Here is a 12,250-nt window from a genome sequence, read left to right on the forward strand (position 1 = left end):
GGTTTGTAACCAAGATTTTTCAAAGAAAGAAAGAATGGGCTTCCTTCCTGCATGCTTAGCTGTAAAAGACATCTAAATGTGTAAGCATGGTGCTGCCATATTACACAGCATAGATGTTAGTGATGGCTAAGGCTTTACTAGCTATCAAAATAAATATTTACATGTTGCCTTAGATATCATGTGCACCTTATAAGTATGCAGCACAGCCCTGTGAAAATTGTTTTACAACAAGTGAAGCAAAAGAAGCCTTGGGACTAGCACCAGCGGCAGCAGAAAAGCACGACCCGCAAGCGCGGCTGGCAGGATGCGTACTGAATGCCACGTGCGAACAACAACGAATCAAACCACGCCTCTCCCCCCCCGCCCCCCCCCCCCAAAAAAAACCGAAAGTATGCGTGCGTGTGACGTTTTTAGTTACATCACTTCCGTGCATTGAAGGAGTCGAGTCTCTGTGTGGAGTCGTCCGGCGTAAGCAGACGACAGCAGCGGATGTGACGTCACATGCATACTATGGTATACATAGTATACATAGTATACATGCAATGCTGCTATGTATAGGCTGTTCTGCACAGGAGCTGAGGGACGAGGCGGACGACCGGCAAGGCGGAAACCAAAACAATGTTTGTTCCCACTCCGGACAGCCCCTTGAAAAGACAAGGTCTTTTCAGATTGTAGCGCCATCTTATATACACAGGTAGCGACCTCTACATTCCTCCTTTTCGCCTCTTGTGACACAGAGCTCTACAAGTCCAACCGTCGCTGTGGTCTGTGGTCTCGAAGTTGTTTCTTTATTCTATGGTCTCACCACGACCTACTGTGTGGGTCTCACTATGCGACTGCTGCGAGTCTGTGTCATCGTTTCCTGCGGCGTTACTTCTGGCGGCGTTGGATTTTCTTGAGGTGCTGCAGGCTGCATGATCTCGTGATGGACAGGCGGAGACGCTACCAGTTGGGCTGGGGTCCCTTCCGATGAATGGAGCACGTGTCGACGATTACGCTGAAGTACACCTCTGGGGGTTTGAACAAGGTAGGACCGCGGACGCTGAGCCGGCGAGAGTACTTCACCATTGCAGCGTGTGTCAGTGACCCATACATAGTCTCTAGTACTCAGAGGGGCCAACTGGCTTGAAGCATGACGGCGATTGTAGTTCATCGCTTGCCGTGCCTTGTTCCACGAGTCCTTTTCCCTGAAACTTGTGTGGCATGGTAACGACGGCATTAGTTGTTCCGGTAGTTGTGGGAGACGAGTTTGTAATTTCCTTCCCATCAGAGCTTGAACCGGGGAAGTGCCGTTGGGGCCGGACGTCCCAAGCAACAGAAAGTTCCCTTTACAATATCGGCCCGATGTCTCTGGCCGACTGCAAAATGGTTGGCCCGACCTCGGCGCCTGATGGAGGGCCGGTATCGGGGATTGACAGTGGCCTAATCTCCGCCGACCAATCGGCAAGTGACTTAGGCCCGACCACTGTAGCCGACGTAGCCGAGTGCACACTGCATGCGGGCCGACTACGGCCCACTATTTCGTAAGCACCGGTTTGCCGTTGGCCATCGGTCGGGTGCGGACGTTTTTTTAAAAGTTATTCTGTATATTAAGACACATCAGGTTTTTCTTTTTTTGCTGCGTGTTGCGTTTTCAGGTCAACGATATACGGTTTATTAGAGGCCGTTAACTCGCGCTGCCAATTAATATACGCGATATGCGCGTAATTCACAAGTGAAACCTAATTAAACGCATCTAATTCTCTGTACTCGTTAGTGTGAATATGCAACAAAAGAAACAAGTGAACGCAATGTTTTCTCTTTTTAGGTGTTTATTTTGCAATCATAAAATGCATAAATTTTTTCGTGCAGCAGTGTTAACAATTTGCAAGTAGTCTTTGTTCCCTGAAATAGTGTGATACAGCTAAAGGACAGAGCTGGTCTGCTGTGAGATGTTCCCATACTGCCCGGGAGGCTCTCTTTCAGCCGTTCCCATGTTCTTGGCTCTGAACGGTATAGCATCCAGCATTTCTCTGTCACCGTCGAGAGTGAAGCTTGATAGTTACAGTGCTGTAAAAACTGAAACAAACGAACAAACAAATTATATAGTAATGAATAACTCTGTGAACCATGCAGATGATTTATAGTGGACTTTTTTCACAGTCGTGTGCAAGAAATCCCGATCCTGACACAGCCGCACACAAAAGAATTATTTTGTCATTGCACATGCATGTAATGAACATATGCTGTGCACTTTCAGTGAAAATTAGTGCATTCAACTTCTGCCTCGTGATTCACACTTTAGAGCCATCCAAGGAAACATGAGGACAGGAAGGATAGATTTACTGACTTGGCTCAGAATACCATTGCAATAAAAAAAAAGAACATCCAGGCAGTGCGATAAATGAATACAACACATTGTTGCACAAACGAAATAGCACGCAGACTGCCATGAGACAAATGTATAGGTATACATAACATCGAGACCGCGGTGACAAAGTATTACGTGTAAACTACAAAAATGCAACAACAGAAAAATTGAGGAACAACTTACATATGGGCTGTCCGCAGGGTTTCACGTACGTGTAGATCTTCTTGTCTGATGTTCCTAGATCTACTCTAGTCCACATGCGGAGAAGTGCCACACACAATCTATTCTTACCTGCAATGCACCAGACGTATATCGTACATGTATTTACAGTTTTGTTTTTTCATCTGTGGGAAGGAACGGAGCAACTTCAAATTAATTATGACTTTTCCGCAATCACAACCAGACAAGCTTCTTACCTGATTTCTTCCCGAGTGGTGATAACAGTTCCGAGCGTAGCAGGTCATTCACACACTGTTCTTCAATTTAAGCAGTGTCGTTCCAGTGTTTCCTAGAGAAAAATTAAGGAAAATACGTCACGCTTACAAAACGAAAAAAATATTAGAAATATATACATGAAAGTACGTCTCGCACTTCCCTATCCCAACTCTCGAACACTTGATCTGTTCTCATATAAAGCCTTTTTTTTCTTCCTGTCAGAAAAAATAAACACAAGAAACAAGGAGTTTATCATACGTTGCAAAACCATTTACGCAATACAAAGCGAGTTTTGTTCACTTGAAAAAGACGGGCCAAAGACTTGAAAAATTATAGACCGATCAGCTTACTGTCCGTTGTCTACAAAGTATTTACTAAGGTAATTGCAAATAGAATCAGGAACACCTCACACTTCCGTCAACCAAAGGACCAGGCAGGATTCCATAAAGGCTACTCAACAATCGACTGTATTCACACTATCAATCAGGTGATAGAAGAATGTGCGGAATATAACCAACCTTTATATATAGCTTTCATTGATTACGAGAAAGCGTTTAATTCAGTTGAAACCTCAGCAGTCATGGAGGCATTGCGGAATCGGAGTGTAGATGAGCCATATGTAAAAACACTGAAAGATATCTATAGTGGCTCCACAGCCACCGTAGTCCTCCATAGAGAAACCAACAAAATCCCAATAAAGAAAGGCGTCAGGCAGGGAGATACAATCTCTCCAATGCTATTCACAGCGTGTTTACAGGAGGTATTCAGAGACCTGGATTGGGAAGAATTGGGGATAAGAGTTAATGGAGAATACCTTAGTAACTTGCGATTCGCTGATGATATTGCCTTGCTTAGTAACTCAGGGGACCAACTGCAATGCATGCTCACTGACCTGGAGAGGCAAAGCCGAAGGGTGGGTCTAAAAATTAATCTGCAGAAAACTAAAGTAATGTTTAAGTCTCGCAAGAGAACAGCAGTTTACGATAGGTGGTGAGGCACTGGAAGTGGTAAGGGAATACATCTACTTAGGACAGGTAATGACTGCGGATCCGGATCATGAGACTGAAATAATCAGAAGAATAAGAATGGGCTGGGGTGCATTTGGCAGGCATTCTCAGATCATGAACAGCAGATTGCCATTATCCCTCAAGAGAAAAGTTTATAACAGCTGGTGTCTTACCAGTACTAACGTACGAGGCAGAAACCTGGAGGCTTATGAAAAGGGTTCTACTTAAATTGAGGACGACGCAACGAGCTATGGAAAGAAGAATTATAGGTGTAACGTTAAGGGGTAAGGGCAGATTGGGTGAGGGAACAAACGCGAGTAAATAATATCTTAGTTGAAATCAAGAAAAAAAATGGGCATGGGCAGGACACGTAATGAGGAGGGAAGATAACCGATGGTCATTAAGAGTTACAGAATGGATTCCAAGGGAAGGGAAGCGTAGCAGAGGGCGGCAGAAAGTTAGGTGGCCGGATGAGATTAAGAAGTTTGCAAGGACAACATGGCCACAATTAGTACATGACCGGGGTAGTTGAAGTATGGGAGAGGCCTTTGCCCTGCAGTGGGCGTAACCAGGCTGATGATGATGATGATGAAAAAGACGCTCATGCACTACACAACGTGAAATTAAAATGCCACTTACGAGTACGCATATCTTGAACGGCGAGATACGGCAGCTCCACTGCATGGAAAGGGCTTGCGCTGTTCTTGTCCATGTCACTTTTGTGTAGTTTGCATTTATATGCGCAGTCCATGATAACAGAAATGCACCAACTAGTGTGCCAAGAGACGCGGAACGAGCTGGCATCCAGAGCTAGCATTTGGCCGCAACTCGCGCCACTATAGTGGCTGGCTCTCTAGTGCCACTGTTTGCGACCCCGCGCCATTTGGCGGGAACTCGCCTGCGCTCCTGCGAGCAGACGGCGTTGCGCCTAACGAAGAAAAAAATAGACAGCAAAGAAAGGCCCGCTTCGCTTTCTCGCCCCGTCCTCGCTGGTGGGAGCCGACGCTGACGGAGGGAATCGCCCGTCCCTGCTTTCCAAGAACCTCTTCATTCCTTCTGGGAGAGGGAGATGCGACCGCGCAAGACGACCGCGGTTCCCCACACTTTTCCTTTTTTTTCCAGGCACCTCCTGTGAGCGCGTCGCCGTTTCCTTTTGGTGTGTTGTGCACGTGCGTGCGTGTGTGTAATGAAAATCTGCGTTCTATATATTGCAGGGATTGGTAGCTCTATACGAATATATATATAGCTTATGTATACAATAATTTTGACCTTTTCAATGCGTCGAACAGTACTTTGGGTGCTATGTACGTTAGCATGTAGGTTCTGTTTTCTTTTTTTGGGAGTACTGTATAAATATTGTATAATCTTGTTTTGTTTCCTTTTGTTCTTGCTCATACCTGTTATTACCGTGTTCAATTATCTTTGTTTTAAAAGTCTCGCTGTAAAGGCTCTGCCAAGCGAAAGGGGACTGCGGCTTTGTCAATCTGTATCTGACAGCTTTTTCTGCGCCTTCGCTATTCGTGCCTTTACAAGGCAGAAATAAATAATTTTAATTTTAATAAATATTTATCGTCAAAGCATCACGTCTATATGTGCACGAAGTTCGGTAGGTGCGTGCATGCATACACAGTCAATACGCATTCCAGGGAGCTTTGCACGAAAACGGTAGATATGTTTCACAGGAGACGGCGCTTGAAAAAATACTCATGGTATACAATGTATTTATTAATTCTTAACTGCTTGATTGTTGAATGTCATTATTTCATTGAGCAAAAGTTGGAAGAATTTGAACCAACTCTAGTTCTTCCCAATCAAATCCACGTCGGCAGCAGAAATGCTCCATTTTCTGATTTAAATTGATTAGCATGCAGCCTTAATTATTCTTAGACGAATCGAGAATAGCTACAAAAATTGCAGATTTTGACATCTCTTCACAATTCGGCTTCGTATAATCGCTTCTTCCACCCTCCCCAGTGAAAACATCCAACTGAAAAGTTTTCCTAGAACTGTACAGTCCACGAGTCGCCTGCGCTTAGATCGTTTTACGATTTTTGCTGTGCTGCACCAGGGCCGTTTACAATTAACACGCCGTTCGCGAACAATTTTGCTTGACTCTTTCCGCAGTTCAGATGACTATTACGAGAACTGTCTAAGGCAATATCCACTTAATTGAATTTTGTTCCCCCTTAAATAGTTCTTTTCTCGATAGTATACACCTAGAAAAAAAAAGAAAGCAATAATGAACGATGTAATAGTGTCACAAACATATCCATTTTCAAAGTATTGAAATCTTGTGATTTTTCGTAAAGGAAATGTAATAATTCCTCCACATGTATTCTTCCTCCTACGTCCACATTGATCTCCACTAAATCTTATTCTCATAATAGTGGTCATTGCATGCGCACCCGCATATATAGCTAGAATGAATTTGATTCTGGTTTTATAATTCACTCCATTTACTACTGTTCGATCAGTCCAGAACATAACACAGAACCATATCCTTTAGCCGTAAGTTTGTCTAACAGCCAGATGAACCGTCACTGACGTCTGTGTGTGATGATTTCTGTTTTCCACCGTGTAACGAACCGCCGTCATTGCGTTTGTATAGCTGCACTATATTCCGTCATCATTCGTCCGTCAACAGTTGTTACGCAAAAAATATATATATTTCTGCCTCTTACTTGTTCAAAGCACTGCGCAGCCTGTCGGAACGCACTGGCGCGTGTGAACGTGTGGCCTAAAGGCTAAATTTCAAAGTATAAATTCCTGGCTGAACCACTGGTGAAGACTTTTGCGCCACATACTTTATTATGCTCGCTTTTCTTGTGACCGATGACAAGACATTAAATTTGTCGGTCTCTGCAAGACAAAGCTGCATCAACACATCTTACATGTACGAATTGGCTCAGCGGCTGTCGGACACTGTACGTGGTCCCTTATGGCATGTCACTAAAGAACCAATTAAACACTTAGTATATATGCACAAAATGATGCAACCACTAATATAACCTGAGAGGGGACTTTCCGTCTTACAATATATATATATATATATATATATATATATATATATATATATATATATATATATATATATAAGGAAACAGGAAACGACGTATAAAAGCGGGTGCTCGCAAGGCGCAATTTATTCCTCGTTACTGCGAACTGCCGTCGAAAAATGCAGTGAAAGGACCAGTGCCTGCACAATTACTCCTTGTTACTGCTGACCTCTTCGTCACCGTCGGCGATGACGATTTCTGCCCCCCATGCGACCACAGTTATTCGGCAGGCAGCACTTCAGGCATACCCGTAATAGAATCGAATACGGCGAAGGCACTGTGCGACGATCCTCCGGGCGACTTAGAAGGCTGCTCGCTTGGCGCGCCTGCACATCGCCGCTGATTGTCTTGCACCAGGTTTCGATAAATACGCCATAATCATATTGATGCGGCACTAAGAGCGTTTTAACAGGGAGGATAAAAGCGGAGCGAAATGAACAGTGGGAACTCCCAGCTCGCGCGCTCTTGCTCACGGTGAAACATAAGCGTTAGATACAGTAAAATAAAAATAGCGCATGTTATGTTCATGTGATGAACCCAAATATAATGCGAGGCGGGTTCCGAGGCTCGAAATTTCGGGGGGAAAACTCGCACTTTATTCGCGCAAATATATTAAGTGCATATCTCTCATGTATCGCCTCTTCTTTGGCTCACGTGCTCTCACGCTGCACACTGGTAGCAGCAAGAACACCTCCTTTTATAGTAATGTTATTTCATTATTTCAGTGGCCAACTTACGCCAGCATTCAGGCACTCCAGCTACGTGTGTCTCTGTGTGTGGTTGTACCCATTCGCTGCATTGTCATTAACTACAAATACTCATTTAGGCGTAAATCTTCCTTTATGCATTATGTTATATGTTTTTATCAATTAGACGTAATTTCGGACGTTCGGTGGTCTCGATTTGTCACATGCTATCGCGTCCAGTACGAGCTGCAACGCGCGACCGTTTTACCATGCCCATTCGCGTTGTAGCTCACATTGAGCGCGATAGTGCATCATAGCCCCATTAAAAACCAGAAAACACGTGTAATCTAAAGCGGAAACTGAAAGTTCGATCACGTTAAATGGCTGTTTTTTTTTTTTCGTATATGTGTCAGCTAGAAGTGCAGGATATCTACTAGACATTCATCTATAAAATATTCACAATGAGACTTCCAACGGATGCGATTTCGTATACTGAGGCAGTACATGCATGATTCATATATTCTAATGACGAAGCTTTATTTTAGATCAAGTTATGCACTACCAACTAGCGTACTAGTCTGTTCTTTTTTATTTTTTGGTGCCATTAAAAGAGGTACGCCCTTGTTTCTTCAGCCTCAGCATTGAAACAAGCATTGCAGATTCAAAACAGTTTTTATTGCACTTTCTGCTGTATAATATTGCATACATTGTTCATTTTGATTTTTTTTGGAAGGCATATTTATGAACATTATAAAGGTTTGATATACCTAAAATATATTTATATTTAAGGCGGCAGTCCTTCATTTGCATGAAAGCATTTGTGTGCAGATTTATTTTTTTCTGTTTACCTTTTCTTTTATATTATTGCAATTTTAATTTCGCTGCTTTTGTTTATGCAGAAGAGCCATGTTTTAACATATGTGCCAGTGAGACATGCTATCTCAATACTTTGTTTTTGTTTTTCGTGTTTTCCGTAATCTGTGTGATTCCTGCATTTTTTTTGTGTTTGCGTGTGTGCATGTAGTGTGTAGCTGGTTGCTGCTCATCACGAACCAGAGTTCTTAAAGCCTCTGATTTATGTACTCTTTCTATGCACTGCTTGAAGCTTAGAGATTTTATCTGGTTCAGCTACCTTTGCAAAGTTAGCATTATCCTTTTCTTTGCTGCACACTTGTCTGCATTATTAAGGTTCATGTTCTTTACAGTATCAAAAGAAAGTATGACGCGGTAACATAGCTCTAATAGTAAAAATTAACAGCAGCAATACTGCAACCATAGGTCACCACATTATGCAAACTTAGTGACCACTGAACTTTGCTGCAATGTGTGCTCTAGGTGTAAAGCAGTGGTGTGTAGAATGTATTGTAGAGCGGTTTTTCAGAAAATGTGTCTGTAACAGGTGCTAGATCACATCACATGTGCTGCTCAAAAAGATGTTTTTGCTGAATAGCATGCAATAGCTACAAGAAGAAGCAGGTGCCTTGAAACCACAGAATACTGGGAATAACGCAGCCAGCTTGGTCAAATGTAGCCAGTTTTAGTTTAAGATGGCATTGTGCTAGTGTTTCTTTTGTCATTTGAAGAACCATACTGTGTTGCGTCCTATAATAAAAAGGAAATTATTGTTGTATGGTTACTGGAAAGAGGAGCATTGATGTATATGTTTGTGATGCCAGCAACTGTATTTTGACTCAGGGGCTTATGCTTATGCAGCAGACCGCTTTTTTTGGCATTGCACTGAGAATGCCTAACAGCCTCTGCTACCACCATTTTGATAATGGCGCCTTCACTTATATTGTTCTTGCCACTTCTGTTTTGAAGGCTGCAGAGCTGAATGAAACATAGACAAAGCCACAATAGGTGACACTTGCCAAGATGGTGTAGACATACCTAACCTAATAGCGTAGAAAGCTTTATGAAAGAAAAATCGCCATTAACCTTAGCATAGTGCAAATATTAAAATGAATACAATTCAGATTTCTAAGAAATACAACTTGGCAGTCAAAGAAAAATTTGTCCCAGTTTAAGGATCAAACTTAGGACTGATGCCTTTTGTAGGCCATTAGTGACGTTTAAAAAATGTTTTCAGGTGACAGTAACGTCCATTTCTTGTTGCAATGTATTGTGTGTAAATCTTAGGTGAAGAGTATCAAGAATATCACCAAGATGTTGTAGTTAGGAAGGAAAACCTTTGGGAATGTATCTACCTTAATGGTCTGTATTTAATGCACGGTTTGTGCAGTGTACTGTTCCTACTGACTACAGCTTCTTGATTTGCACCTATATCTAAGTGAGATGAACCCCTAAACATGCAGAATCATCGTCCTGTTTCACTCACCTAACTTTGCCACAAAATGTTAGAGCATGTAATCACACAGCACATTAAACAATACCTACATGAAGACACCATGCTGTATGAAGTCCAGCATGGTTTTATAGAAGGCTTGTTTACTGTCACTCAGCTTACTATCTCATACCACGACTTCCTGTAATAATGGCTAAGAAGTAGATGCTGTATTTTTAGATTTTGCCAACGCCTTTGATTAAGCCCTTGAACCTAGAGCTCCATGTAAGCTTTATGCAGTCGGAATAGACACAGTATCTGTGCATTTTATCAGAGCCTATCCCGAAAACCGTGTTCAGTATGTCAGTCGGCAAGTGTATTCGAGGCGTTTGCTTTCACGTCATCTGTACCACAGGGGTGGCTCGTTGGATTCTTTCTGTTCTTAATAGTCAATGACATAACAAATATAGTTGATTCTGATTTGAAACGAAGTTTTTCTTCAATGTATTGTATATATTAGTTGAATCACAAGCCAAAAACGGTTTTCTGCAGGTGTAAAGAGTGGGAAATGAGCTGGAACATTTGTAAGTGCTCTCATATTAACATAAAAATGAGACGAGACGTTTACACTTTCCCTATGTCACTGGTAACACTACCTAATTAAGTTTATACATATTGGTACCTCGGGTAACTAACTGAATACATGATGTGGAATGAGCATATTGAAAACATTTGTGATAACGCTCGCAGAACTTAGGGACCTCTTTGTTGTAAATTCATTGGAGCGCCTATACAGGTAAAGCAACATTTACTATGCTGTCAGACCTTGTCTCGATTATGCTTCAGCTCTGTGGTATCCATACGCCAAAAAATATTGATAAATTGGAAAGAGTACAGCAAATAGTACTTAGGTTCATCTGCAATTGCTACAGAAAATCTTATAGTGTGTCGGAGACGCTGAGTACTCGCCACCTTGAATTGCTGCAGTCGAGAACCGCCAAACAAGTTACAACTCTTGCATGTAGTATACAACAAAGTCCAACATAATGAAATCATTTTACTTGTGTCTTGCTTCTCGTGCAAATATTCAATATCAGAGTAGAATGATATAGGACCTATGTGCCGTGAATAATACTTATGCAAAAATTTTTTTTTCATAAGCAAACAATGGAATTTTAATCACCTGAGGGTGCTGTCATTTGCAGATATGCAGTCATATTTGTGTTTTATATTGTTTCGCTCTAATATTGTTTTCCAATATTTGTGTTCTTTTGCCCTTGATGTTTATATTTTCTACATATTTATTCTTCCTTGCACTTAAGTGAGTCGGCAGCATTTATAAATTTCAGGAATGTAGCTGTCTACCACAACAGACAGTATAGTGAAACCTAGTTTGAGACACAGTTCTGCTGTTCTTAATTTGGTCATCAGGCCCATGATGGTATCACTGAGTGTTTGGGCTGTTGCAGTTGACTGCAAGGGCAGCTTGCACTCATACCATGCTCCCAGTCTTCTCACTATATCTTACAGTTGAATATTTTAATTTAAGATATGTGCAAATTTCATAAACTTGGCCATTAAGCAATCATAAAAATATACTTTCCAAATCAAAATGGTCGACCTGCTGTGGTCCGATTTCTTGTGAAAGCACTGCCAAGACATTTAATGAAGGCTGATCTTTAGCAATAGTGTCTATGTTCTTTAATTTCTTCGGCATTTTGTAATTACAGTTTTGTTTTTGAGCGAAAAGTGTTACTCGGGTAACCTATCTTATTTTCTTGGTGCAGCATTGAGCCATTCCAGCAGTCCAGCAAATCCAGAGGGTGCAGTTACGTGAAAGCTACCACCACCACCGCAGTAACTCCTGTGCCTAGGAGATAGATAAATTCTGATCTGAAATCTCACCAGGATCTGTGCAAGCCATCATCTGTTTGAATTCCTATTGTGCCATCGAAGCTTCCAGGAACACTCAAGCTGAAGGAACACTGCGCACACTCTCACAAGCAAAAGGTCATCTCAGTGCCCTTCATAGCCTCAGACGTTCTCACAAAACATTAATCTGGAGCGACACCTGTGCATCCACACAGGCACGATGCCATTTGAGTGCCATTTATGTCCTCAAATCTTGTCAAAGCGGAGTTCTCTGAACCGACACCTGCGAACCCACAGAGGCGAGAGGCCATTTGAGTGCCCTTCGTGCCCTCTAAGCTTCCCACTAAGGAGCTATCTGAAACAACACCTGTGCACCCACACAGGTGAGAAGCCGTTTGAGTGCCCTTCGTGCACTCAAAGCTTCTCACGTAAGAGTAATCTGAACAGACACCTTCGCACCCACACAGGTGAGAAGCCGTTTGAGTGCCCTTCATGTCCTCAGGCCTTCTCACAAAAGAGCCATCTGAACACACACCTGCGCACCCACACAGGCGAGAGGC

General features: G+C 42.4%; 1 long non-coding RNA gene across 1 annotated transcript; it reads left to right on the top strand.

Moving 5' to 3' along the window:
• The first annotated feature begins 498 nt into the window (after positions 1 to 498).
• Positions 499 to 11,914, top strand: LOC135899277 (uncharacterized). Its single transcript, XR_010563574.2, has 3 exons — positions 499 to 513; positions 573 to 1,027; positions 11,606 to 11,914. It is a non-coding gene; the product is annotated as an uncharacterized lncRNA (long non-coding RNA).
• The last annotated feature ends 336 nt before the right edge of the window (positions 11,915 to 12,250 follow it).

Source organism: Dermacentor albipictus, chromosome 10 (assembly GCF_038994185.2).
Source record: "Dermacentor albipictus isolate Rhodes 1998 colony chromosome 10, USDA_Dalb.pri_finalv2, whole genome shotgun sequence".
Classification (NCBI taxonomy): domain Eukaryota; kingdom Metazoa; phylum Arthropoda; class Arachnida; order Ixodida; family Ixodidae; genus Dermacentor; species Dermacentor albipictus.